The sequence below is a fragment of the Leptonotus elevatus genome, chromosome 1, assembly GCF_054856555.1.
Source record: "Leptonotus elevatus isolate MCC_2025b chromosome 1, RoL_Lele_1.0, whole genome shotgun sequence".
In the NCBI taxonomy this organism is placed as follows: Eukaryota; Metazoa; Chordata; class Actinopteri; order Syngnathiformes; family Syngnathidae; genus Leptonotus; species Leptonotus elevatus.
In genome coordinates this window covers 48,512,428-48,534,411 of record NC_141239.1, presented here as the reverse complement: position 1 = coordinate 48,534,411, position 21,984 = coordinate 48,512,428, and the positions used below count along the sequence as shown (strand labels likewise).

Sequence of the window (21,984 nt, the reverse complement as noted above, 5' to 3'; positions counted from 1 at the left end):
AAAATAATTCCAGTTTGCTAGCTACTTGCTAGCAGACAGCCACACGCTAAACTGACAGGATGAGAGCTGAAAATGCTGTCAAAATGCTTTTTCCACCCCAATCTGGGACGAGTGTAATCTTTAAAAGAGTCAACTGTGGGCTTTTTCTCGGCTTACGGCCATACTACCCTGAGAACGCCCGATCTCATCCGATCTCGGAAGCTAAGCAGGGTCGGGCCTGGTTAGTACTTGGATGGGAGACCGCCTGGGAATACCAGGTGCTGTAAGCTTTTTTTTTTTTTTTTTTGCACCTCCGTCGCAAAAGTAAACTTTCACAAAATAATTCCAGTTTGCTAGCTACTTGCTAGCAGACAGCCACACGCTAAACTGACAGGATGAGAGCTGAAAATGCTGTCAAAATGCTTTTTCCACCCCAATCTGGGACGAGTGTAATCTTTAAAAGAGTCAACTGTGGGCTTTTTCTCGGCTTACGGCCATACTACCCTGAGAACGCCCGATCTCGTCCGATCTCGGAAGCTAAGCAGGGTCGGGCCTGGTTAGTACTTGGATGGGAGACCGCCTGGGAATACCAGGTGCTGTAAGCTTTTTTTTTGTTTGTTTTTTGCACCTCCGTCGCAAAAGTAAACTTTCACAAAATAATTCCAGTTTGCTAGCTACTTGCTAGCAGACAGCCACACGCTAAACTGACAGGATGAGAGCTGAAAATGCTGTCAAAATGCTTTTTCCACCCCAATCTGGGACGAGTGTAATCTTTAAAAGAGTCAACTGTGGGCTTTTTCTCGGCTTACGGCCATACTACCCTGAGAACGCCCGATCTCGTCCGATCTCGGAAGCTAAGCAGGGTCGGGCCTGGTTAGTACTTGGATGGGAGACCGCCTGGGAATACCAGGTGCTGTAAGCTTTTTTTTTTTTTTTTTGCACCTCCGTCGCAAAAGTAAACTTTCACAAAATAATTCCAGTTTGCTAGCTACTTGCTAGCAGACAGCCACACGCTAAACTGACAGGATGAGAGCTGAAAATGCTGTCAAAATGCTTTTTCCACCCCAATCTGGGACGAGTGTAATCTTTAAAAGAGTCAACTGTGGGCTTTTTCTCGGCTTACGGCCATACTACCCTGAGAACGCCCGATCTCGTCCGATCTCGGAAGCTAAGCAGGGTCGGGCCTGGTTAGTACTTGGATGGGAGACCGCCTGGGAATACCAGGTGCTGTAAGCTTTTTTTTTGTTTGTTTTTTGCACCTCCGTCGCAAAAGTAAACTTTCACAAAATAATTCCAGTTTGCTAGCTACTTGCTAGCAGACAGCCACACGCTAAACTGACAGGATGAGAGCTGAAAATGCTGTCAAAATGCTTTTTCCACCCCAATCTGGGACGAGTGTAATCTTTAAAAGAGTCAACTGTGGGCTTTTTCTCGGCTTACGGCCATACTACCCTGAGAACGCCCGATCTCATCCGATCTCGGAAGCTAAGCAGGGTCGGGCCTGGTTAGTACTTGGATGGGAGACCGCCTGGGAATACCAGGTGCTGTAAGCTTTTTTTTTTTTTTTTTTTGCACCTCCGTCGCAAAAGTAAACTTTCACAAAATAATTCCAGTTTGCTAGCTACTTGCTAGCAGACAGCCACACGCTAAACTGACAGGATGAGAGCTGAAAATGCTGTCAAAATGCTTTTTCCACCCCAATCTGGGACGAGTGTAATCTTTAAAAGAGTCAACTGTGGGCTTTTTCTCGGCTTACGGCCATACTACCCTGAGAACGCCCGATCTCGTCCGATCTCGGAAGCTAAGCAGGGTCGGGCCTGGTTAGTACTTGGATGGGAGACCGCCTGGGAATACCAGGTGCTGTAAGCTTTTTTTTTTTTTTTTTGCACCTCCGTCGCAAAAGTAAACTTTCACAAAATAATTCCAGTTTGCTAGCTACTTGCTAGCAGACAGCCACACGCTAAACTGACAGGATGAGAGCTGAAAATGCTGTCAAAATGCTTTTTCCACCCCAATCTGGGACGAGTGTAATCTTTAAAAGAGTCAACTGTGGGCTTTTTCTCGGCTTACGGCCATACTACCCTGAGAACGCCCGATCTCGTCCGATCTCGGAAGCTAAGCAGGGTCGGGCCTGGTTAGTACTTGGATGGGAGACCGCCTGGGAATACCAGGTGCTGTAAGCTTTTTTTTTGTTTGTTTTTTGCACCTCCGTCGCAAAAGTAAACTTTCACAAAATAATTCCAGTTTGCTAGCTACTTGCTAGCAGACAGCCACACGCTAAACTGACAGGATGAGAGCTGAAAATGCTGTCAAAATGCTTTTTCCACCCCAATCTGGGACGAGTGTAATCTTTAAAAGAGTCAACTGTGGGCTTTTTCTCGGCTTACGGCCATACTACCCTGAGAACGCCCGATCTCGTCCGATCTCGGAAGCTAAGCAGGGTCGGGCCTGGTTAGTACTTGGATGGGAGACCGCCTGGGAATACCAGGTGCTGTAAGCTTTTTTTTTTTTTTTTTTGCACCTCCGTCGCAAAAGTAAACTTTCACAAAATAATTCCAGTTTGCTAGCTACTTGCTAGCAGACAGCCACACGCTAAACTGACAGGATGAGAGCTGAAAATGCTGTCAAAATGCTTTTTCCACCCCAATCTGGGACGAGTGTAATCTTTAAAAGAGTCAACTGTGGGCTTTTTCTCGGCTTACGGCCATACTACCCTGAGAACGCCCGATCTCGTCCGATCTCGGAAGCTAAGCAGGGTCGGGCCTGGTTAGTACTTGGATGGGAGACCGCCTGGGAATACCAGGTGCTGTAAGCTTTTTTTTTTTTTTTTTGCACCTCCGTCGCAAAAGTAAACTTTCACAAAATAATTCCAGTTTGCTAGCTACTTGCTAGCAGACAGCCACACGCTAAACTGACAGGATGAGAGCTGAAAATGCTGTCAAAATGCTTTTTCCACCCCAATCTGGGACGAGTGTAATCTTTAAAAGAGTCAACTGTGGGCTTTTTCTCGGCTTACGGCCATACTACCCTGAGAACGCCCGATCTCGTCCGATCTCGGAAGCTAAGCAGGGTCGGGCCTGGTTAGTACTTGGATGGGAGACCGCCTGGGAATACCAGGTGCTGTAAGCTTTTTTTTTGTTTGTTTTTTGCACCTCCGTCGCAAAAGTAAACTTTCACAAAATAATTCCAGTTTGCTAGCTACTTGCTAGCAGACAGCCACACGCTAAACTGACAGGATGAGAGCTGAAAATGCTGTCAAAATGCTTTTTCCACCCCAATCTGGGACGAGTGTAATCTTTAAAAGAGTCAACTGTGGGCTTTTTCTCGGCTTACGGCCATACTACCCTGAGAACGCCCGATCTCGTCCGATCTCGGAAGCTAAGCAGGGTCGGGCCTGGTTAGTACTTGGATGGGAGACCGCCTGGGAATACCAGGTGCTGTAAGCTTTTTTTTTTTTTTTTTTGCACCTCCGTCGCAAAAGTAAACTTTCACAAAATAATTCCAGTTTGCTAGCTACTTGCTAGCAGACAGCCACACGCTAAACTGACAGGATGAGAGCTGAAAATGCTGTCAAAATGCTTTTTCCACCCCAATCTGGGACGAGTGTAATCTTTAAAAGAGTCAACTGTGGGCTTTTTCTCGGCTTACGGCCATACTACCCTGAGAACGCCCGATCTCGTCCGATCTCGGAAGCTAAGCAGGGTCGGGCCTGGTTAGTACTTGGATGGGAGACCGCCTGGGAATACCAGGTGCTGTAAGCTTTTTTTTTTTTTTTTTGCACCTCCGTCGCAAAAGTAAACTTTCACAAAATAATTCCAGTTTGCTAGCTACTTGCTAGCAGACAGCCACACGCTAAACTGACAGGATGAGAGCTGAAAATGCTGTCAAAATGCTTTTTCCACCCCAATCTGGGACGAGTGTAATCTTTAAAAGAGTCAACTGTGGGCTTTTTCTCGGTTTACGGCCATACTACCCTGAGAACGCCCGATCTCATCCGATCTCGGAAGCTAAGCAGGGTCGGGCCTGGTTAGTACTTGGATGGGAGACCGCCTGGGAATACCAGGTGCTGTAAGCTTTTTTTTTGTTTGTTTTTTGCACCTCCGTCGCAAAAGTAAACTTTCACAAAATAATTCCAGTTTGCTAGCTACTTGCTAGCAGACAGCCACACGCTAAACTGACAGGATGAGAGCTGAAAATGCTGTCAAAATGCTTTTTCCACCCCAATCTGGGACGAGTGTAATCTTTAAAAGAGTCAACTGTGGGCTTTTTCTCGGCTTACGGCCATACTACCCTGAGAACGCCCGATCTCGTCCGATCTCGGAAGCTAAGCAGGGTCGGGCCTGGTTAGTACTTGGATGGGAGACCGCCTGGGAATACCAGGTGCTGTAAGCTTTTTTTTTTTTTTTTTGCACCTCCGTCGCAAAAGTAAACTTTCACAAAATAATTCCAGTTTGCTAGCTACTTGCTAGCAGACAGCCACACGCTAAACTGACAGGATGAGAGCTGAAAATGCTGTCAAAATGCTTTTTCCACCCCAATCTGGGACGAGTGTAATCTTTAAAAGAGTCAACTGTGGGCTTTTTCTCGGCTTACGGCCATACTACCCTGAGAACGCCCGATCTCGTCCGATCTCGGAAGCTAAGCAGGGTCGGGCCTGGTTAGTACTTGGATGGGAGACCGCCTGGGAATACCAGGTGCTGTAAGCTTTTTTTTTGTTTGTTTTTTGCACCTCCGTCGCAAAAGTAAACTTTCACAAAATAATTCCAGTTTGCTAGCTACTTGCTAGCAGACAGCCACACGCTAAACTGACAGGATGAGAGCTGAAAATGCTGTCAAAATGCTTTTTCCACCCCAATCTGGGACGAGTGTAATCTTTAAAAGAGTCAACTGTGGGCTTTTTCTCGGCTTACGGCCATACTACCCTGAGAACGCCCGATCTCGTCTGATCTCGGAAGCTAAGCAGGGTCGGGCCTGGTTAGTACTTGGATGGGAGACCGCCTGGGAATACCAGGTGCTGTAAGCTTTTTTTTTTTTTTTTTGCACCTCCGTCGCAAAAGTAAACTTTCACAAAATAATTCCAGTTTGCTAGCTACTTGCTAGCAGACAGCCACACGCTAAACTGACAGGATGAGAGCTGAAAATGCTGTCAAAATGCTTTTTCCACCCCAATCTGGGACGAGTGTAATCTTTAAAAGAGTCAACTGTGGGCTTTTTCTCGGCTTACGGCCATACTACCCTGAGAACGCCCGATCTCGTCCGATCTCGGAAGCTAAGCAGGGTCGGGCCTGGTTAGTACTTGGATGGGAGACCGCCTGGGAATACCAGGTGCTGTAAGCTTTTTTTTTGTTTGTTTTTTGCACCTCCGTCGCAAAAGTAAACTTTCACAAAATAATTCCAGTTTGCTAGCTACTTGCTAGCAGACAGCCACACGCTAAACTGACAGGATGAGAGCTGAAAATGCTGTCAAAATGCTTTTTCCACCCCAATCTGGGACGAGTGTAATCTTTAAAAGAGTCAACTGTGGGCTTTTTCTCGGCTTACGGCCATACTACCCTGAGAACGCCCGATCTCGTCTGATCTCGGAAGCTAAGCAGGGTCGGGCCTGGTTAGTACTTGGATGGGAGACCGCCTGGGAATACCAGGTGCTGTAAGCTTTTTTTTTTTTTTTTTGCACCTCCGTCGCAAAAGTAAACTTTCACAAAATAATTCCAGTTTGCTAGCTACTTGCTAGCAGACAGCCACACGCTAAACTTACAGGATGAGAGCTGAAAATGCTGTCAAAATGCTTTTTCCACCCCAATCTGGGACGAGTGTAATCTTTAAAAGAGTCAACTGTGGGCTTTTTCTCGGCTTACGGCCATACTACCCTGAGAGCGCCCGATCTCATCCGATCTCGGAAGCTAAGCAGGGTCGGGCCTGGTTAGTACTTGGATGGGAGACCGCCTGGGAATACCAGGTGCTGTAAGCTTTTTTTTTTTTTTTTTTGCACCTCCGTCGCAAAAGTAAACTTTCACAAAATAATTCCAGTTTGCTAGCTACTTGCTAGCAGACAGCCACACGCTAAACTGACAGGATGAGAGCTGAAAATTCTGTCAAAATGCTTTCTCCACCCCAATCTGGGACGAGTGTAATCTTTAAAAGAGTCAACTGTGGGCTTTTTCTCGGTTTACGGCCATACTACCCTGAGAACGCCCGATCTCGTCCGATCTCGGAAGCTAAGCAGGGTCGGGCCTGGTTAGTACTTGGATGGGAGACCGCCTGGGAATACCAGGTGCTGTAAGCTTTTTTTTTTTTTTTTTTGCACCTCCGTCGCAAAAGTAAACTTTCACAAAATAATTCCAGTTTGCTAGCTACTTGCTAGCAGACAGCCACACGCTAAACTGACAGGATGAGAGCTGAAAATGCTGTCAAAATGCTTTTTCCACCCCAATCTGGGACGAGTGTAATCTTTAAAAGAGTCAACTGTGGGCTTTTTCTCGGCTTACGGCCATACTACCCTGAGAACGCCCGATCTCGTCCGATCTCGGAAGCTAAGCAGGGTCGGGCCTGGTTAGTACTTGGATGGGAGACCGCCTGGGAATACCAGGTGCTGTAAGCTTTTTTTTTTTTTTTTTGCACCTCCGTCGCAAAAGTAAACTTTCACAAAATAATTCCAGTTTGCTAGCTACTTGCTAGCAGACAGCCACACGCTAAACTGACAGGATGAGAGCTGAAAATGCTGTCAAAATGCTTTTTCCACCCCAATCTGGGACGAGTGTAATCTTTAAAAGAGTCAACTGTGGGCTTTTTCTCGGCTTACGGCCATACTACCCTGAGAACGCCCGATCTCGTCCGATCTCGGAAGCTAAGCAGGGTCGGGCCTGGTTAGTACTTGGATGGGAGACCGCCTGGGAATACCAGGTGCTGTAAGCTTTTTTTTTGTTTGTTTTTTGCACCTCCGTCGCAAAAGTAAACTTTCACAAAATAATTCCAGTTTGCTAGCTACTTGCTAGCAGACAGCCACACGCTAAACTGACAGGATGAGAGCTGAAAATGCTGTCAAAATGCTTTTTCCACCCCAATCTGGGACGAGTGTAATCTTTAAAAGAGTCAACTGTGGGCTTTTTCTCGGCTTACGGCCATACTACCCTGAGAACGCCCGATCTCGTCTGATCTCGGAAGCTAAGCAGGGTCGGGCCTGGTTAGTACTTGGATGGGAGACCGCCTGGGAATACCAGGTGCTGTAAGCTTTTTTTTTTTTTTTTTGCACCTCCGTCGCAAAAGTAAACTTTCACAAAATAATTCCAGTTTGCTAGCTACTTGCTAGCAGACAGCCACACGCTAAACTTACAGGATGAGAGCTGAAAATGCTGTCAAAATGCTTTTTCCACCCCAATCTGGGACGAGTGTAATCTTTAAAAGAGTCAACTGTGGGCTTTTTCTCGGCTTACGGCCATACTACCCTGAGAACGCCCGATCTCATCCGATCTCGGAAGCTAAGCAGGGTCGGGCCTGGTTAGTACTTGGATGGGAGACCGCCTGGGAATACCAGGTGCTGTAAGCTTTTTTTTTTTTTTTTTTGCACCTCCGTCGCAAAAGTAAACTTTCACAAAATAATTCCAGTTTGCTAGCTACTTGCTAGCAGACAGCCACACGCTAAACTGACAGGATGAGAGCTGAAAATGCTGTCAAAATGCTTTTTCCACCCCAATCTGGGACGAGTGTAATCTTTAAAAGAGTCAACTGTGGGCTTTTTCTCGGCTTACGGCCATACTACCCTGAGAACGCCCGATCTCGTCCGATCTCGGAAGCTAAGCAGGGTCGGGCCTGGTTAGTACTTGGATGGGAGACCGCCTGGGAATACCAGGTGCTGTAAGCTTTTTTTTTTTTTTTTTTGCACCTCCGTCGCAAAAGTAAACTTTCACAAAATAATTCCAGTTTGCTAGCTACTTGCTAGCAGACAGCAACACGCTAAACTGACAGGATGAGAGCTGAAAATGCTGTCAAAATGCTTTTTCCACCCCAATCTGGGACGGGTGTAATCTTTAAAAGAGTCAACTGTGGGCATCTTCTCGGCTTACGTTCATACTACCCTGAGAACGCCCGATCTCGTCCGATCTAGGAAGCTAAGCAGGGTCGGGCCTGTTTAGTACTTGGATGGGAGACCGCCTGGGAATACCATGTGTTGTAAGCTTTTTTTTTTTTTTTTTTTTGCACCTCCGTCGCAAAAGTAAACTTTCACAAAATAATTCCAGTTTGCTAGCTACTTGCTAGCAGACAGCCACACGCTAAACTGACAGGATGAGAGCTGAAAATGCTGTCAAAATGCTTTTTCCACCCCAAGTTGGGACGAGTGTAATCTTTAAAAGAGTCAACTGTGGGCTTTTTCTCGGTTTACGGCCATACTACCCTGAGAACGCCCGATCTCGTCCGATCTCGGAAGCTAAGCAGGGTCGGGCCTGGTTAGTACTTGGATGGGAGACCGCCTGGGAATACCAGGTGCTGTAAGCTTTTTTTTTTTTTTTTTGCACCTCCGTCGCAAAAGTAAACTTTCACAAAATAATTCCAGTTTGCTAGCTACTTGCTAGCAGACAGCCACACGCTAAACTGACAGGATGAGAGCTGAAAATGCTGTCAAAATGCTTTTTCCACCCCAATCTGGGACGAGTGTAATCTTTAAAAGAGTCAACTGTGGGCTTTTTCTCGGCTTACGGCCATACTACCCTGAGAACGCCCGATCTCGTCCGATCTCGGAAGCTAAGCAGGGTCGGGCCTGGTTAGTACTTGGATGGGAGACCGCCTGGGAATACCAGGTGCTGTAAGCTTTTTTTTTTTTTTTTTTGCACCTCCGTCGCAAAAGTAAACTTTCACAAAATAATTCCAGTTTGCTAGCTACTTGCTAGCAGACAGCCACACGCTAAACTGACAGGATGAGAGCTGAAAATGCTGTCAAAATGCTTTTTCCACCCCAAGTTGGGACGAGTGTAATCTTTAAAAGAGTCAACTGTGGGCTTTTACTCGGCTTACGGCCATACTACCCTGAGAACGTCCGATCTCGGAAGCTAAGCAGGGTCAGGCCTGGTTAGTACTTGGATGGGAGACCGCCTGGGAATACCAGGTGCTGTAAGCTTTTTTTTTTTTTTTTTGCACCTTTTTTTGCATGTCCGTCGCAAAAGTAAACTTTCACAAAATAATTCCAGTTTGCTAGCTACTTGCTAGCAGACAGCAACACGCTAAACTGACAGGATGAGAGCTGAAAATTCTGTCAAAATGCTTTTTCCACCCCAATCTGGGACGAGTGTAATCTTTAAAAGAGTCAACTGTGGGCTTCTTCTCGGCTTACGTTCATACTACCCTGAGAACGCCCGATCTCGTCCGATCTCGGAAGCTAAGCAGGGTCGGGCCTGTTTAGTACTTGGATGGGAGACCGCCTGGGAATACCATGTGTTGTAAGCTTTTTTTTTTTTTTTTTTTTGCACCTCCGTCGCAAAAGTAAACTTTCACAAAATAATTCCAGTTTGCTAGCTACTTGCTAGCAGACAGCCACACGCTAAACTGACAGGATGAGAGCTGAAAATGCTGTCAAAATGCTTTTTCCACCCCAATCTGGGACGAGTGTAATCTTTAAATGAGTCAACTGTGGGCTTCTTCTCGGCTTACGGCCATACTACCCTGAGAACGCCCGATCTTGTCCGATCTCGGAAGCTAAGCAGAGTCGGGCCTGGTTAGTACTTGGATGGGAGACCGCCTGGGAATACCAGGTGCTGTAAGCTTTTTTTTTTTTTTTTTTGCACCTCCGTCGCAAAAGTAAACTTTCACAAAATAATTCCAGTTTGCTAGCTACTTGCTAGCAGACAGCAACACGCTAAACTGACAGGATGAGAGCTGAAAATGCTGTCAAAATGCTTTTTCCACCCCAATCTGGGACGAGTGTAATCTTTAAAAGAGTCAACTGTGGGCTTTTTCTCGGCTTACGGCCATACTACCCTCAGAACGCCCGATCTCGTCCGATCTCGGAAGCTAAGCAGGGTCGGGCCTGGTTAGTACTTGGATGGGAGACCGCCTGGGAATACAGGGTGCTGTAAGCTTTTTTTTTTTTTTTTTTGCACCTCCGTCGCAAAAGTAAACTTTCACAAAATAATTCCAGTTTGTTAGCTACTTGTAGCAGACAGCCACACGCTAAACTGACAGGATGAGAGCTGAAAATAATGTCAAAATGCTTTTTCCACCCCAAGTTGGGACGAGTGTAATCTTTAAAAGAGTCAACTGTGGGCTTTTTCTCGCCTTACGGCCATACTACCCTGAGAACGTCCGATCTCGGAAGCTAAGCAGGGTCGGGCCTGGTTAGTACTTGGATGGGAGACCGCCTGGGAATACCAGGTGCTGTAAGCTTTTTTTTTTTTTTTTTGCACCTCCGTCGCAAAAGTAAACTTTCACAAAATAATTCCAGTTTGCTAGCTACTTGCTAGCAGACAGCCACACGCTAAACTGACAGGATGAGAGCTGAAAATGCTGTCAAAATGCTTTTTCCACCCCAAGTTGGGACGAGTGTAATCTTTAAAAGAGTTAACTGTGGGCTTTTTCTCGGCTTACGGCCATACTACCCTGAGAACGCCCGATCTCGTCCGATCTCGGAAGCTAAGCAGGGTCGGGCCTGGTTAGTACTTGGATGGGAGACCGCCTGGGAATACCAGGTGCTGTAAGCTTTTTTTTTTTTTTTTTTTGCACCTCCGTCGCAAAAGTAAACTTTCACAAAATAATTCCAGTTTGCTAGCTACTTGCTAGCAGACAGCCACACGCTAAACTGACAGGATGAGAGCTGAAAATGCTGTCAAAATGCTTTTTCCACCCCAATCTGGGACGAGTGTAATCTTTAAAAGAGTCAACTGTGGGCTTTTTCTCGGCTTACGGCCATACTACCCTGAGAACGCCCGATCTCGGAAGCTAAGCAGGGTCGGGCCTGGTTAGTACTTGGATGGGAGACCGCCTGGGAATACCAGGTGCTGTAAGCTTTTTTTTTTTTTTTTTTGCACCTCCGTCGCAAAAGTAAACTTTCACAAAATAATTCCAGTTTGCTAGCTACTTGCTAGCAGACAGCCACACGCTAAACTGACAGGATGAGAGCTGAAAATGCTGTCAAAATGCTTTTTCCACCCCAATCTGGGACGAGTGTAATCTTTAAAAGAGTCAACTGTGGGCTTTTTCTCAGCTTACGGCCATACTACCCTGAGAACGCCCGATCTCGTCCGATCTCGGAAGCTAAGCAGGGTCGGGCCTGTTTAGTACTTGGATGGGAGACCGCCTGGGAATACCAGGTGCTGTAAGCTTTTTTTTTTTTTTTTTTTGCACCTCCGTCGCAAAAGTAAACTTTCACAAAATAATTCCAGTTTGCTAGCTACTTGCTAGCAGACAGCCACACGCTAAACTGACAGGATGAGAGCTGAAAATGCTGTCAAAATGCTTTTTCCACCCCAATCTGGGACGAGTGTAATCTTTAAAAGAGTCAACTGTGGGCTTTTTCTCGGCTTACGGCCATACTACCCTGAGAACGCCCGATCTCGTCTGATCTCGGAAGCTAAGCAGGGTCGGGCCTGGTTAGTACTTGGATGGGAGACCGCCTGGGAATACCAGGTGCTGTAAGCTTTTTTTTTTTTTTTTGCACCTCCGTCGCAAAAGTAAACTTTCACAAAATAATTCCAGTTTGCTAGCTACTTGCTAGCAGACAGCCACACGCTAAACTGACAGGATGAGAGCTGAAAATGCTGTCAAAATGCTTTTTCCACCCCAATCTGGGACGAGTGTAATCTTTAAAAGAGTAAACTGTGGGCTTTTTCTCGGTTTACGGCCATACTACCCTGAGAACGCCCGATCTCGTCCGATCTCGGAAGCTAAGCAGGGTCGGGCCTGGTTAGTACTTGGATGGGAGACCGCCTGGGAATACCAGGTGCTATAAGCTTTTTTTTTTCTTTTTTTTTGCACCTCCGTCGCAAAAGTAAACTTTCACAAAATAATTCCAGTTTGCTAGCTACTTGCTAGCAGACAGCCACACGCTAAACTGACAGGATGAGAGCTGAAAATGCTGTCAAAATGCTTTTTCCACCCCAAGTTGGGACGAGTGTAATCTTTAAAAGAGTCAACTGTGGGCTTTTTCTCGGCTTACGGCCATACTACCCTGAGAACGCCCGATCTCGTCCGATCTCGGAAGCTAAGCAGGGTCGGGCCTGGTTAGTACTTGGATGGGAGACCGCCTGGGAATACCAGGTGCTGTAAGCTTTTTTTTTTTTTTTTTTGCACCTCCGTCGCAAAAGTAAACTTTCACAAAATAATTCCAGTTTGCTAGCTACTTGCTAGCAGACAGCCACACGCTAAACTGACAGGATGAGAGCTGAAAATGCTGTCAAAATGCTTTTTCCACCCCAATCTGGGACGAGTGTAATCTTTAAAAGAGTCAACTGTGGGCTTTTTCTCAGCTTACGGCCATACTACCCTGAGAAAGCCCGATCTCGTCCGATCTCGGAAGCTAAGCAGGGTCGGGCCTGGTTAGTACTTGGATGGGAGACCGCCTGGGAATACCAGGTGCTGTAAGGTTTTTTTTTTTTTTTTTTTGCACCTCCGTCGCAAAAGTAAACTTTCACAAAATAATTCCAGTTTGCTAGCTACTTGCTAGCAGACAGCCACACGCTAAACTGACAGGATGAGAGCTGAAAATGCTGTCAAAATGCTTTTTCCACCCCAAGTTGGGACGAGTGTAATCTTTAAAAGAGTCAACTGTGGGCTTTTTCTCGGCTTACGGCCATACTACCCTGAGAACGCCCGATCTCGTCCGATCTCGGAAGCTAAGCAGGGTCGGGCCTGGTTAGTACTTGGATGGGAGACCGCCTGGGAATACCAGGTGCTGTAAGCTTTTTTTTTTTTTTTTTGCACCTCCGTCGCAAAAGTAAACTTTCACAAAATAATTCCAGTTTGCTAGTGTTAGAGTAGACAATATTAAGTATTGTACTCTTTGCGTGTTCAATTAACTGAATGGTGAGATTCTGTTGAAGAAGTTCCTTTGCAAAGGTTTTAATTACCAGAAGCTTCTGGTCCACATAGACAAACCATCCAAGCGATGTCTCTGTTCAAATGTGGTGGCCTCTCTCCAGCTCACATCGTTATTTATTCACAAAAAGGGTTCAGAAAAAGGTCAGCCCACAACACACCTGGTTACAACTGAATACAAGAAAATCCGTTCCCATGGGTATAAATCAGATTAGAAAAAATACAATAATAATAAGCCTGACTCCCTTCCGACACAGCAAAATCCCCGGAACCTCCCTTTAGATTACGAATGAATAGACAGACCCGTTGCTCTTTCTCATGAAAGTAACACAGATAAGAATATAGGTCTATTCATACAGCCATACTGAGTTAACATAATTATAAACGGCTAAAATATAATTTAAAACTAAAAAACAATGTTAATAACTCATCATTCCCTCATTTGAGCTCTTGAGAGCTCAACACATTAAAACATTTTTTTTTCAATGGTTGTGTGGTAAAAATAATTATCCTTAAAACATCCCTTTAGCAGAAGAGGAGGTAGTTTAGCAATCATATGACATTAAAAAACAATTTGATACATTTAAAAGATTTTTAGTGGAATAAGCATAGCATATGTGAGGCTTAACATAAAATGTTGTTCATTAAAAAGTGTCGCAATATATCGGCAGACGAATATGTGTTCTTTGAAGCCATCTTGTGATGAAGTTCTTTGAAGGTCTTTTTTTTTTTTAATGAAAAGAGTGTCGCAATAGTTCGTCTCTTCTTTAAGAATTTGGGGTAGACTACCCAAATTCTTCGATTTGTCACCTGGGATTATTCTGCCCAAAATGTGACTGATCAAAGGAATGATTGCCCAAGAAAAGGCACTTGCTCTTGATCCGTTGACTGATGTCCTCAAACGGCAGCTCCGGAACCGGGCACGGATTCAGCTGACGTGGCTCCAGGTCGGAGGTGATAAGATTGATGCTCCAGTTGTGGAATTTCGTCTCTCCTTTCAACCTGAGAGCATCAGTTGATGAGATGGCCGAGCCTGGCACGTCTCCTTTCCAGTTGTGGAATTTCTCCTCATCAACCCCCTGGGGCCGTTCTCCTGAGTGCAGAAACTTTTCATTTTTAGTTTCTCATAAACTCACATAAATTTTATTTGGAGGAAAAAACCCTGATAGTTTTTGTTAGTTGGGATTAGTAAATGTTATTTGATTAAGATCCGTAGGTCCTGTGCTGTTGGAACAGGAAAAGATCTATTTTTGTGACATTAAAATAGAGCCCAGCCCTTGATTGAGTTGAATGACATTCGCTCATTCATTAATATAAGACAGAGCTTGTAAATATTTATCTTTCAAATAGGTTTTGTTCAATAATAGGTAATTTTTTACCATGACTAAATTTGTTCTAAATTTGCATAACTGTGCCTTTCATATCTTATTCTCTTCCCAGAATCCCATGACCGGCCGAATCCTGGCATGCTGGGAAAAACTCACATATATTCATATTATCTATACTCTTTTGCAAACACTGGGCTCCAAACATTACATTTTTCAAATGTGATTCTGAGATAAAAGATATAATATAATATAATTACCTTCATTCGGCGAATATGCATTATTGTCCTTGCTTGCTTCAGACTTACTTTGCGATCGATTTCCTCTGATAGATTTCTTCATATTCAAACTGTGAATTATCATTTTCAAACTCATCCTGTCAATTGGAGTGTAGGCCGATACCCCACAACCTTTTTAATTTCGTTTTTAAGTTTGATTTTAATTTTCTAACTCGTCTACATTGGTTAAATTCTTAAACATAAACTCCCTCATTTGACAAAGATCCACTGATTTTTTCAAACACGTCAAGATAAAGGGAGGACAAAATAGAGACCTCATTTCTCAAAAAACGTCATAAATAACTCAACCCTCTAAATCAGGCTATGAGATAAACAAAAGAGCTAAAAAACACTATAAAACTAAACATAAGCAGATACAACTTAAGACACTAATATATGATGACTTTGGGGCCATAAAAATAGAGGTAACCATATTACTCTAATTCTCCTAGAGTCCCGAAAATTATTTAAACTGCCAATCAACCTCACCTCTTTTATAGATTAGTGGGGCGGAGGATAAAATCACACAAAATTTACAAATATCTACCATTTCCTAGATTTAATCAAACTAAAAATCATCTTCAAACTGCTAATCTTTCACATATTAGCGGGGCTCATAAAAAACACAGCACACAAAATATTTCTGGGATTTATAAATCACAGTGCTGTTAAAAAAAAATCAAACTTAGCCATCAAACTCTTAGTTAGTCTTTTACTTGTTACTACTCATTTTATTCTATTATTTATTTTATACTATAGCTGCAGCTGGACGAAGTCCAAAAAAGTTCCTCACGGGGAAAATAAAAATATATCATATCATAACATATTAATAAAATTCCCATTGTACCAATTCAGAAACTGATTCTCCCAAAAATATAGGCAAAAATTTAGTAGGCTATAGATTGAAATAAATTTTCTCAATCCCTCATTTCAAATTTACATATGTCGTTTTCAATTTTCTGAAATATCTTGCTATAGATCACAGTTCCCCACTCAACACATTAAAAATGCCTTGCATATCACTATGTAGCATTTTACTGAATGGATCACATCTCATTCCGACCACCAACTTTCTTTGTCCAGACCCCCAGCAAAAGGCAGGACGGCAGCTGTTGTCAATGTTCAGTCCTGGCCAGCATGGCGGCTGCTGTGGCAGCAATGTTCAGAGCAGGCATTTAGATTTCCTCTGGATGCAAAACAGCCATAGGGGAGAAGTCACTAGAATGAGGCGTATACACAGTCACTGGGCATTGAGGAATTTGAACATCATGTTTTTCTTAGGCACAGGACGAGAAGACTGTTGCTCTGCGGCTTTAGACCTTTGATCTCTGCCACATCCATTCAGACGCTGTCTGCAATGTGGATCCGATGACACACAGTCTTTCTGAGAGCTCACCTGATCAAAAAATGCACATTCGTTGATACAATGCTTTAAAAATGCCAGACTGAGGATATGGGATCATAGCAAGACAGTTCACTCCCTGCTTTCTCAAAAATGTTTCGTAAAAAACACAGCCTCTTTATTCATCTCTCTTTTTTTTTTCAATACCCCTTCAAATAGCTACTAGCCATACAACGTATCAGCAGCTGGGGCGCATCCCGTTCGCAGTTTGTAATCAGTGAAGGCCATCAAACCCTCATCTGCCTTGGAACTCAAACATCAGTTTCTGAAATGACACACTCAGAGAAAAAACAAATATTAAAAATCATTATCAACATGTCAATTTCAAAAACATTCATAACTCCTTATTCAACTATCTTACTTCCAGCCACAGCTATAAAGATGTAGGCATAATTATATCAACTCTCAAACAAAATGCCATTATTTTATCATTACTCTTTATTCATTTGTCCCGAAAAGGGAAAGTTAACAAATTAACCATCGTCATCAATCATTAAAGTGTAAAGATTTATTAGCTCAGTCAAATACTATTACTTATTTTATATTGTTTATCATTCCTCTCTTACCATTTTGACAAAAAAAGAGTCCCATTACGAGGACACATTATGCTCACAGCGCACAGCCCAGCCCCCACCTTTTTTTCTAACCTAGAAACGGGGGAAGGGGGGGGGGAGGAATCTTAACATTATAAATCGCAAAACCTATTTTATCATATTCCCATTAATAAAACAAACGCCACTATCACAACAGTATCATCTCACACAAAACAACACCAAACTTAGTTAAAATATTAAAGAAAAACAAACAAAATCCCCATATGCACACTTCTCACTTACAAACCCCCACCTTTTTTAGAAGCTAGGTCACACACTCAAATGCATACGCACACACTCTTCAGTCATTATAAAAAAAAATAAAAATAAACGGTGTTATTCCTTCAATTCGTTGTCTACAAATCTTATAGCATTTAAACTGCAGTTTTATACGGTGATTTCAGTAAACGGGTAACTTTGAACAACCCATCCGTAAACTGCTCCACAAATGCTGGAGTCATTTTAGCATCAAATTCAGCCTTTTTCCATTACCAACAAAGAAAATACAAAAGTCTGACATACCATTTTGTCCAGCGAAAGCTTTGTATACAATCGATCCATAGTTCGTTTTTTCATTGTTCATCGACGCTTTTATTTTTCGCTGAACCGGAAGCGCATTCAGGACAAACCATTCTGTATCCGGGTCGAAATCGCCTCCATTTTGTTTATAGTTTTTTGATGTATACATTCGGTTTTAATACAGTGACGTCTCACTTTTAATATTAATAGTTCAATATGTTAACACATATGGCCACACACAGACAGACATAAGAATTACGTGACCTCTCGTTTATACACAGCGGTTACCCAATCCCGCTGAGCTAAACTGTTCTCCATACATTGCAAAATTTCTGCAAGGCGCTCATTTTCAAAATAAAATGTCACGTACCATCGAATCCAACCGTAGAACAAAAGGAATTCATACGGTAATCCTGACCCCAAAACTACAAAAGTAGGAACGCCAAAACTGAAATAAAATCTTTCACGTAATCTCTCGATTGCAAATACAGTGATACAAAAATCCAATCATCGCTGTAATCAACCTGGACCCCTTTCTGTTCAATTTCAAACAGGCGCTTTTTCAAATAAAAGACATATTACGTGTAGAGAACTTTCACACCAAGAGCCATGAACAATTATGTTACTTGTCCTCAAATCCGGCCAAAACTGCTTAAAAAACAGAAGCGCGTACCATAATCTTCGCGATCCTTAGTAAACAAGAAGGACTTGTTACGTCATCCGGCAAACCCTTTTATTCAATATATATTATGGTCTAAGGATTCTTCATAGCGTTGACGAAAAACAAAACAAATCAAAAAATTAACCGCTATTTCTTCCTGTACAAAAAAAGCTTCATCACTTCGAGTCTGCATCACGTCACCTTCAAATGCACCACTCCACGACGTGTTTAGTTCAATATCGTCGGAATTATCACAACTCACAATAAAACGACATCAAAACTACAACTCGTTCACACAGATCTCTTTTAAAATTTAGATAATTTGGAAGACGAAAAAAACAGCTGCAGCGGACCAGACAGACAAAACCTCTTCTACGTGGATAACAGTCTCCACTTACCGAACTTTATTTATTTAGGCCTAGAAGTTCCGCCCGTCCTTGAACGCCGCAGCTTGTTCCACGTCAGAATAACACCGTCCGTTTGGTTCAACGGAGGAGACCATTCATTATAATTCAGCGTCGGCGGTCACCATTTGTTAGAGTAGACAATATTAAGTATTGTACTCTTTGCGTGTTCAATTAACTGAATGGTGAGATTCTGTTGAAGAAGTTCCTTTGCAAAGGTTTTAATTACCAGAAGCTTCTGGTCCACATAGACAAACCATCCAAGCGATGTCTCTGTTCAAATGTGGTGGCCTCTCTCCAGCTCACATCGTTATTTATTCACAAAAAGGGTTCAGAAAAAGGTCAGCCCACAACACACCTGGTTACAACTGAATACAAGAAAATCCGTTCCCATGGGTATAAATCAGATTAGAAAAAATTCAATAATAATAAGCCTGACTCCCTTCCGACACAGCAAAATCCCCGGAACCTCCCTTTAGATTACGAATGAATAGACAGACCCGTTGCTCTTTCTCATGAAAGTAACACAGATAAGAATATAGGTCTATTCATACAGCCATACTGAGTTAACATAATTATAAACGGCTAAAATATAATTTAAAACTAAAAAACAATGTTAATAACTCATCACTAGCTACTTGCTAGCAGACAGCAACACGCTAAACTGACAGGATGAGAGCTGAAAATGCTGTCAAAATGCTTTTTCCACCCCAATCTGGGACGAGTGTAATCTTTAAAAGAGTCAACTGTGGGCTTTTTCTCGGCTTACGGCCATACTACCCTGAGAACGCCCGATCTCGTCCGATCTCGGAAGCTAAGCAGGGTCGGGCCTGGTTAGTACTTGGATGGGAGACCGCCTGGGAATACCAGGTGCTGTAAGCATTTTTTTTTTTTTTTTGCACCTCCGTCGCAAAAGTAAACTTTCACAAAATAATTCCAGTTTGCTAGCTACTTGCTAGCAGACAGCCACACGCTAAACTGACAGGATGAGAGCTGAAAATGCTGTCAAAATGCTTTTTCCACCCCAAGTTGGGACGAGTGTAATCTTTAAAAGAGTCAACTGTGGGCTTTTTCTCGGCTTACGGCCATACTACCCTCAGAACGCCCGATCTCGTCCGATCTCGGAAGCTAAGCAGGGTCGGGCCTGGTTAGTACTTGGATGGGAGACCGCCTGGGAATACAGGGTGCTGTAAGCTTTTTTTTTTTTTTTTTGCACCTCCGTCGCAAAAGTAAACTTTCACAAAATAATTCCAGTTTGCTAGCTACTTGCTAGCAGACAGCCACACGCTAAACTGACAGGATGAGAGCTGAAAATGCTGTCAAAATGCTTTTTCCACCCCAATCTGGGACGAGTGTAATCTTTAAAAGAGTCAACTGTGGGCTTTTTCTCGGCTTACGGCCATACTACCCTGAGAACGTCCGATCTCGGAAGCTAAGCAGGGTCGGGCCTGGTTAGTACTTGGATGGGAGACCGCCTGGGAATACCAGGTGCTGTAAGCTTTTTTTTTTTTTTTTTTTGCACCTCCGTCGCAAAAGTAAACTTTCACAAAATAATTCCAGTTTGCTAGCTACTTGCTAGCAGACAGCCACACGCTAAACTGACAGGATGAGAGCTGAAAATGCTGTCAAAATGCTTTTTCCACCCCAATCTGGGACGAGTGTAATCTTTAAAAGAGTCAACTGTGGGCTTTTTCTCGGCTTACGGCCATACTACCCTCAGAACGCCCGATCTCGTCCGATCTCGGAAGCTAAGCAGGGTCGGGCCTGGTTAGTACTTGGATGGGAGACCGCCTGGGAATACAGGGTGCTGTAAGCTTTTTTCTTTTTTTTTTGCACCTCCGTCGCAAAAGTAAACTTTCACAAAATAATTCCAGTTTGCTAGCTACTTGCTAGCAGACAGCCACACGCTAAACTGACAGGATGAGAGCTGAAAATGCTGTCAAAATGCTTTTTCCACCCCAAGTTGGGACGAGTGTAATCTTTAAAAGAGTCAACTGTGGGCTTTTTCTCGGCTTACGGCCATACTACCCTGAGAACGCCCGATCTCGTCCGATCTCGGAAGCTAAGCAGGGTCGGGCCTGGTTAGTACTTGGATGGGAGACCGCCTGGGAATACCAGGTGCTGTAAGCTTTTTTTTTTTTTTTTTGCACCTCCGTCGCAAAAGTAAACTTTCACAAAATAATTCCAGTTTGCTAGCTACTTGCTAGCAGACAGCCACACGCTAAACTGACAGGATGAGAGCTGAAAATTCTGTCAAAATGCTTTCTCCACCCCAATCTGGGACGAGTGTAATCTTTAAAAGAGTCAACTGTGGGCTTTTTCTCGGTTTACGGCCATACTACCCTGAGAACGCCCGATCTCGTCCGATCTCGGAAGCTAAGCAGGGTCGGGCCTGGTTAGTACTTGGATGGGAGACCGCCTGGGAATACCAGGTGCTGTAAGCTTTTTTTTTTTTTTTTTGCACCTCCGTCGCAAAAGTAAACTTTCACAAAATAATTCCAGTTTGCTAGCTACTTGCTAGCAGACAGCCACACGCTAAACTGACAGGATGAGAGCTGAAAATGCTGTCAAAATGCTTTTTCCACCCCAAGTTGGGACGAGTGTAATCTTTAAAAGAGTCAACTGTGGGCTTTTTCTCGGCTTACGGCCATACTACCCTGAGCACGCCCGATCTCGTCCGATCTCGGAAGCTAAGCAGAGTCGGGCCTGGTTAGTACTTGGATGGGAGACCGCCTGGGAATACCAGGTGCTGTAAGCTTTTTTTTTTTTTTTTGCACCTCCGTCGCAAAAGTAAACTTTCACAAAATAATTCCAGTTTGCTAGCTACTTGTTAGCAGACAGCAACACGCTAAACTGACAGGATGAGAGCTGAAAATGCTGTCAAAATGCTTTTTCCACCCCAATCTGGGACGAGTGTAATCTTTAAAAGAGTCAACTGTGGGCTTTTTCTCGGCTTACGGCCATACTACCCTGAGAACGCCCGATCTCGTCCGATCTCGGAAGCTAAGCAGGGTCGGGCCTGGTTAGTACTTGGATGGGAGACCGCCTGGGAATACCAGGTGCTGTAAGCTTTTTTTTTTTTTTTTTTTGCACCTCCGTCGCAAAAGTAAACTTTCACAAAATAATTCCAGTTTGCTAGCTACTTGCTAGCAGACAGCCACACGCTAAACTGACAGGATGAAAGCTGAAAATGCTGTCAAAATGCTTTTTCCACCCCAAGTTGGGACGAGTGTAATCTTTAAAAGAGTCAACTGTGGGCTTTTTCTCGGCTTACGGCCATACTACCCTGAGAACGCCCGATCTCGTCTGATCTCGGAAGCTAAGCAGGGTCGGGCCTGGTTAGTACTTGGATGGGAGACCGCCTGGGAATACCAGGTGCTGTAAGCTTTTTTTTTTTTTTTTTGCACCTCCGTCGCAAAAGTAAACTTTCACAAAATAATTCCAGTTTGCTAGCTACTTGCTAGCAGACAGCCACACGCTAAACTGACAGGATGAGAGCTGAAAATGCTGTCAAAATGCTTTTTCCACCCCAATCTGGGACGAGTGTAATCTTTAAAAGAGTCAACTGTGGGCTTTTTCTCGGCTTACGGCCATACTACCCTGAGAACGCCCGATCTCATCCGATCTCGGAAGCTAAGCAGGGTCGGGCCTGGTTAGTACTTGGATGGGAGACCGCCTGGGAATACCAGGTGCTGTAAGCTTTTTTTTTGTTTGTTTTTTGCACCTCCGTCGCAAAAGTAAACTTTCACAAAATAATTCCAGTTTGCTAGCTACTTGCTAGCAGACAGCCACACGCTAAACTGACA

At 43.8% G+C, this 21,984-nt stretch overlaps 45 non-coding genes and 6 pseudogenes across 45 annotated transcripts; all 51 read left to right on the top strand.

Moving 5' to 3' along the window:
- Nucleotides 1-150: 150 nt before the first annotated feature.
- Nucleotides 151-269, top strand: LOC147183098 (5S ribosomal RNA). Its single transcript, XR_015093740.1, has one exon. It is a non-coding gene; the product is annotated as a 5S ribosomal RNA (ribosomal RNA).
- A 196-nt stretch (nt 270-465) lies between these two features.
- On the top strand, nt 466-584 carry LOC147183097 (5S ribosomal RNA). Its single transcript, XR_015093655.1, has one exon. It is a non-coding gene; the product is annotated as a 5S ribosomal RNA (ribosomal RNA).
- A 198-nt stretch (nt 585-782) lies between these two features.
- LOC147183096 (5S ribosomal RNA) lies at nt 783-901 on the top strand. Its single transcript, XR_015093654.1, has one exon. It is a non-coding gene; the product is annotated as a 5S ribosomal RNA (ribosomal RNA).
- Nucleotides 902-1,096: 195 nt separating this feature from the next.
- LOC147183095 (5S ribosomal RNA) lies at nt 1,097-1,215 on the top strand. Its single transcript, XR_015093653.1, has one exon. It is a non-coding gene; the product is annotated as a 5S ribosomal RNA (ribosomal RNA).
- A 198-nt stretch (nt 1,216-1,413) lies between these two features.
- LOC147183094 (5S ribosomal RNA) lies at nt 1,414-1,532 on the top strand. Its single transcript, XR_015093729.1, has one exon. It is a non-coding gene; the product is annotated as a 5S ribosomal RNA (ribosomal RNA).
- A 197-nt stretch (nt 1,533-1,729) lies between these two features.
- On the top strand, nt 1,730-1,848 carry LOC147183093 (5S ribosomal RNA). Its single transcript, XR_015093651.1, has one exon. It is a non-coding gene; the product is annotated as a 5S ribosomal RNA (ribosomal RNA).
- A 195-nt stretch (nt 1,849-2,043) lies between these two features.
- Nucleotides 2,044-2,162, top strand: LOC147183092 (5S ribosomal RNA). Its single transcript, XR_015093650.1, has one exon. It is a non-coding gene; the product is annotated as a 5S ribosomal RNA (ribosomal RNA).
- Nucleotides 2,163-2,360: 198 nt separating this feature from the next.
- Nucleotides 2,361-2,479, top strand: LOC147183091 (5S ribosomal RNA). Its single transcript, XR_015093649.1, has one exon. It is a non-coding gene; the product is annotated as a 5S ribosomal RNA (ribosomal RNA).
- Nucleotides 2,480-2,675: 196 nt separating this feature from the next.
- LOC147183090 (5S ribosomal RNA) lies at nt 2,676-2,794 on the top strand. The gene has a single exon (XR_015093648.1). It is a non-coding gene; the product is annotated as a 5S ribosomal RNA (ribosomal RNA).
- Nucleotides 2,795-2,989: 195 nt separating this feature from the next.
- LOC147183089 (5S ribosomal RNA) lies at nt 2,990-3,108 on the top strand. Its single transcript, XR_015093647.1, has one exon. It is a non-coding gene; the product is annotated as a 5S ribosomal RNA (ribosomal RNA).
- A 198-nt stretch (nt 3,109-3,306) lies between these two features.
- LOC147183088 (5S ribosomal RNA) lies at nt 3,307-3,425 on the top strand. Its single transcript, XR_015093646.1, has one exon. It is a non-coding gene; the product is annotated as a 5S ribosomal RNA (ribosomal RNA).
- Nucleotides 3,426-3,621: 196 nt separating this feature from the next.
- LOC147183087 (5S ribosomal RNA) lies at nt 3,622-3,740 on the top strand. The gene has a single exon (XR_015093645.1). It is a non-coding gene; the product is annotated as a 5S ribosomal RNA (ribosomal RNA).
- A 195-nt stretch (nt 3,741-3,935) lies between these two features.
- Nucleotides 3,936-4,054, top strand: LOC147183086 (5S ribosomal RNA). The gene has a single exon (XR_015091153.1). It is a non-coding gene; the product is annotated as a 5S ribosomal RNA (ribosomal RNA).
- A 198-nt stretch (nt 4,055-4,252) lies between these two features.
- LOC147183085 (5S ribosomal RNA) lies at nt 4,253-4,371 on the top strand. The gene has a single exon (XR_015093644.1). It is a non-coding gene; the product is annotated as a 5S ribosomal RNA (ribosomal RNA).
- A 195-nt stretch (nt 4,372-4,566) lies between these two features.
- Nucleotides 4,567-4,685, top strand: LOC147183084 (5S ribosomal RNA). The gene has a single exon (XR_015093643.1). It is a non-coding gene; the product is annotated as a 5S ribosomal RNA (ribosomal RNA).
- Nucleotides 4,686-4,883: 198 nt separating this feature from the next.
- Nucleotides 4,884-5,002, top strand: LOC147183083 (5S ribosomal RNA). Its single transcript, XR_015091415.1, has one exon. It is a non-coding gene; the product is annotated as a 5S ribosomal RNA (ribosomal RNA).
- A 195-nt stretch (nt 5,003-5,197) lies between these two features.
- LOC147183082 (5S ribosomal RNA) lies at nt 5,198-5,316 on the top strand. The gene has a single exon (XR_015093642.1). It is a non-coding gene; the product is annotated as a 5S ribosomal RNA (ribosomal RNA).
- Nucleotides 5,317-5,514: 198 nt separating this feature from the next.
- On the top strand, nt 5,515-5,633 carry LOC147183081 (5S ribosomal RNA). Its single transcript, XR_015091414.1, has one exon. It is a non-coding gene; the product is annotated as a 5S ribosomal RNA (ribosomal RNA).
- A 195-nt stretch (nt 5,634-5,828) lies between these two features.
- Nucleotides 5,829-5,947, top strand: LOC147183080 (5S ribosomal RNA). Its single transcript, XR_015093902.1, has one exon. It is a non-coding gene; the product is annotated as a 5S ribosomal RNA (ribosomal RNA).
- Nucleotides 5,948-6,143: 196 nt separating this feature from the next.
- LOC147183079 (5S ribosomal RNA) lies at nt 6,144-6,262 on the top strand. The gene has a single exon (XR_015091467.1). It is a non-coding gene; the product is annotated as a 5S ribosomal RNA (ribosomal RNA).
- A 196-nt stretch (nt 6,263-6,458) lies between these two features.
- Nucleotides 6,459-6,577, top strand: LOC147183078 (5S ribosomal RNA). The gene has a single exon (XR_015093640.1). It is a non-coding gene; the product is annotated as a 5S ribosomal RNA (ribosomal RNA).
- A 195-nt stretch (nt 6,578-6,772) lies between these two features.
- LOC147183077 (5S ribosomal RNA) lies at nt 6,773-6,891 on the top strand. Its single transcript, XR_015093639.1, has one exon. It is a non-coding gene; the product is annotated as a 5S ribosomal RNA (ribosomal RNA).
- Nucleotides 6,892-7,089: 198 nt separating this feature from the next.
- On the top strand, nt 7,090-7,208 carry LOC147183076 (5S ribosomal RNA). Its single transcript, XR_015091409.1, has one exon. It is a non-coding gene; the product is annotated as a 5S ribosomal RNA (ribosomal RNA).
- Nucleotides 7,209-7,403: 195 nt separating this feature from the next.
- Nucleotides 7,404-7,522, top strand: LOC147183075 (5S ribosomal RNA). The gene has a single exon (XR_015093718.1). It is a non-coding gene; the product is annotated as a 5S ribosomal RNA (ribosomal RNA).
- Nucleotides 7,523-7,718: 196 nt separating this feature from the next.
- On the top strand, nt 7,719-7,837 carry LOC147183074 (5S ribosomal RNA). The gene has a single exon (XR_015093638.1). It is a non-coding gene; the product is annotated as a 5S ribosomal RNA (ribosomal RNA).
- A 196-nt stretch (nt 7,838-8,033) lies between these two features.
- Nucleotides 8,034-8,152, top strand: LOC147183073 (5S ribosomal RNA; annotated as a pseudogene).
- A 198-nt stretch (nt 8,153-8,350) lies between these two features.
- LOC147183072 (5S ribosomal RNA) lies at nt 8,351-8,469 on the top strand. Its single transcript, XR_015091466.1, has one exon. It is a non-coding gene; the product is annotated as a 5S ribosomal RNA (ribosomal RNA).
- A 195-nt stretch (nt 8,470-8,664) lies between these two features.
- On the top strand, nt 8,665-8,783 carry LOC147183071 (5S ribosomal RNA). The gene has a single exon (XR_015093637.1). It is a non-coding gene; the product is annotated as a 5S ribosomal RNA (ribosomal RNA).
- A 196-nt stretch (nt 8,784-8,979) lies between these two features.
- Nucleotides 8,980-9,088, top strand: LOC147183070 (5S ribosomal RNA; annotated as a pseudogene).
- Nucleotides 9,089-9,295: 207 nt separating this feature from the next.
- On the top strand, nt 9,296-9,414 carry LOC147183069 (5S ribosomal RNA; annotated as a pseudogene).
- A 198-nt stretch (nt 9,415-9,612) lies between these two features.
- LOC147183068 (5S ribosomal RNA) lies at nt 9,613-9,731 on the top strand. Its single transcript, XR_015092290.1, has one exon. It is a non-coding gene; the product is annotated as a 5S ribosomal RNA (ribosomal RNA).
- Nucleotides 9,732-9,927: 196 nt separating this feature from the next.
- On the top strand, nt 9,928-10,046 carry LOC147183067 (5S ribosomal RNA). Its single transcript, XR_015092783.1, has one exon. It is a non-coding gene; the product is annotated as a 5S ribosomal RNA (ribosomal RNA).
- Nucleotides 10,047-10,241: 195 nt separating this feature from the next.
- LOC147183066 (5S ribosomal RNA) lies at nt 10,242-10,350 on the top strand (annotated as a pseudogene).
- A 195-nt stretch (nt 10,351-10,545) lies between these two features.
- Nucleotides 10,546-10,664, top strand: LOC147183065 (5S ribosomal RNA). Its single transcript, XR_015093636.1, has one exon. It is a non-coding gene; the product is annotated as a 5S ribosomal RNA (ribosomal RNA).
- Nucleotides 10,665-10,861: 197 nt separating this feature from the next.
- On the top strand, nt 10,862-10,970 carry LOC147183064 (5S ribosomal RNA; annotated as a pseudogene).
- Nucleotides 10,971-11,166: 196 nt separating this feature from the next.
- On the top strand, nt 11,167-11,285 carry LOC147183063 (5S ribosomal RNA). Its single transcript, XR_015091771.1, has one exon. It is a non-coding gene; the product is annotated as a 5S ribosomal RNA (ribosomal RNA).
- A 197-nt stretch (nt 11,286-11,482) lies between these two features.
- LOC147183062 (5S ribosomal RNA) lies at nt 11,483-11,601 on the top strand. The gene has a single exon (XR_015091408.1). It is a non-coding gene; the product is annotated as a 5S ribosomal RNA (ribosomal RNA).
- A 194-nt stretch (nt 11,602-11,795) lies between these two features.
- Nucleotides 11,796-11,914, top strand: LOC147183061 (5S ribosomal RNA). The gene has a single exon (XR_015092204.1). It is a non-coding gene; the product is annotated as a 5S ribosomal RNA (ribosomal RNA).
- A 198-nt stretch (nt 11,915-12,112) lies between these two features.
- On the top strand, nt 12,113-12,231 carry LOC147183060 (5S ribosomal RNA). The gene has a single exon (XR_015093635.1). It is a non-coding gene; the product is annotated as a 5S ribosomal RNA (ribosomal RNA).
- Nucleotides 12,232-12,427: 196 nt separating this feature from the next.
- Nucleotides 12,428-12,546, top strand: LOC147183059 (5S ribosomal RNA). Its single transcript, XR_015092262.1, has one exon. It is a non-coding gene; the product is annotated as a 5S ribosomal RNA (ribosomal RNA).
- Nucleotides 12,547-12,743: 197 nt separating this feature from the next.
- LOC147183058 (5S ribosomal RNA) lies at nt 12,744-12,862 on the top strand. Its single transcript, XR_015093634.1, has one exon. It is a non-coding gene; the product is annotated as a 5S ribosomal RNA (ribosomal RNA).
- Nucleotides 12,863-18,941: 6,079 nt separating this feature from the next.
- On the top strand, nt 18,942-19,060 carry LOC147183057 (5S ribosomal RNA). Its single transcript, XR_015091161.1, has one exon. It is a non-coding gene; the product is annotated as a 5S ribosomal RNA (ribosomal RNA).
- Nucleotides 19,061-19,255: 195 nt separating this feature from the next.
- Nucleotides 19,256-19,374, top strand: LOC147183056 (5S ribosomal RNA). Its single transcript, XR_015092772.1, has one exon. It is a non-coding gene; the product is annotated as a 5S ribosomal RNA (ribosomal RNA).
- Nucleotides 19,375-19,569: 195 nt separating this feature from the next.
- Nucleotides 19,570-19,678, top strand: LOC147183055 (5S ribosomal RNA; annotated as a pseudogene).
- A 197-nt stretch (nt 19,679-19,875) lies between these two features.
- On the top strand, nt 19,876-19,994 carry LOC147183054 (5S ribosomal RNA). Its single transcript, XR_015092762.1, has one exon. It is a non-coding gene; the product is annotated as a 5S ribosomal RNA (ribosomal RNA).
- A 195-nt stretch (nt 19,995-20,189) lies between these two features.
- LOC147183053 (5S ribosomal RNA) lies at nt 20,190-20,308 on the top strand. The gene has a single exon (XR_015093633.1). It is a non-coding gene; the product is annotated as a 5S ribosomal RNA (ribosomal RNA).
- A 195-nt stretch (nt 20,309-20,503) lies between these two features.
- On the top strand, nt 20,504-20,622 carry LOC147183052 (5S ribosomal RNA). The gene has a single exon (XR_015091465.1). It is a non-coding gene; the product is annotated as a 5S ribosomal RNA (ribosomal RNA).
- A 195-nt stretch (nt 20,623-20,817) lies between these two features.
- On the top strand, nt 20,818-20,936 carry LOC147183051 (5S ribosomal RNA). Its single transcript, XR_015092083.1, has one exon. It is a non-coding gene; the product is annotated as a 5S ribosomal RNA (ribosomal RNA).
- A 194-nt stretch (nt 20,937-21,130) lies between these two features.
- On the top strand, nt 21,131-21,249 carry LOC147183050 (5S ribosomal RNA). The gene has a single exon (XR_015093632.1). It is a non-coding gene; the product is annotated as a 5S ribosomal RNA (ribosomal RNA).
- Nucleotides 21,250-21,446: 197 nt separating this feature from the next.
- On the top strand, nt 21,447-21,565 carry LOC147183049 (5S ribosomal RNA). The gene has a single exon (XR_015091407.1). It is a non-coding gene; the product is annotated as a 5S ribosomal RNA (ribosomal RNA).
- Nucleotides 21,566-21,760: 195 nt separating this feature from the next.
- LOC147183048 (5S ribosomal RNA) lies at nt 21,761-21,879 on the top strand. Its single transcript, XR_015093707.1, has one exon. It is a non-coding gene; the product is annotated as a 5S ribosomal RNA (ribosomal RNA).
- The last annotated feature ends 105 nt before the right edge of the window (nt 21,880-21,984 follow it).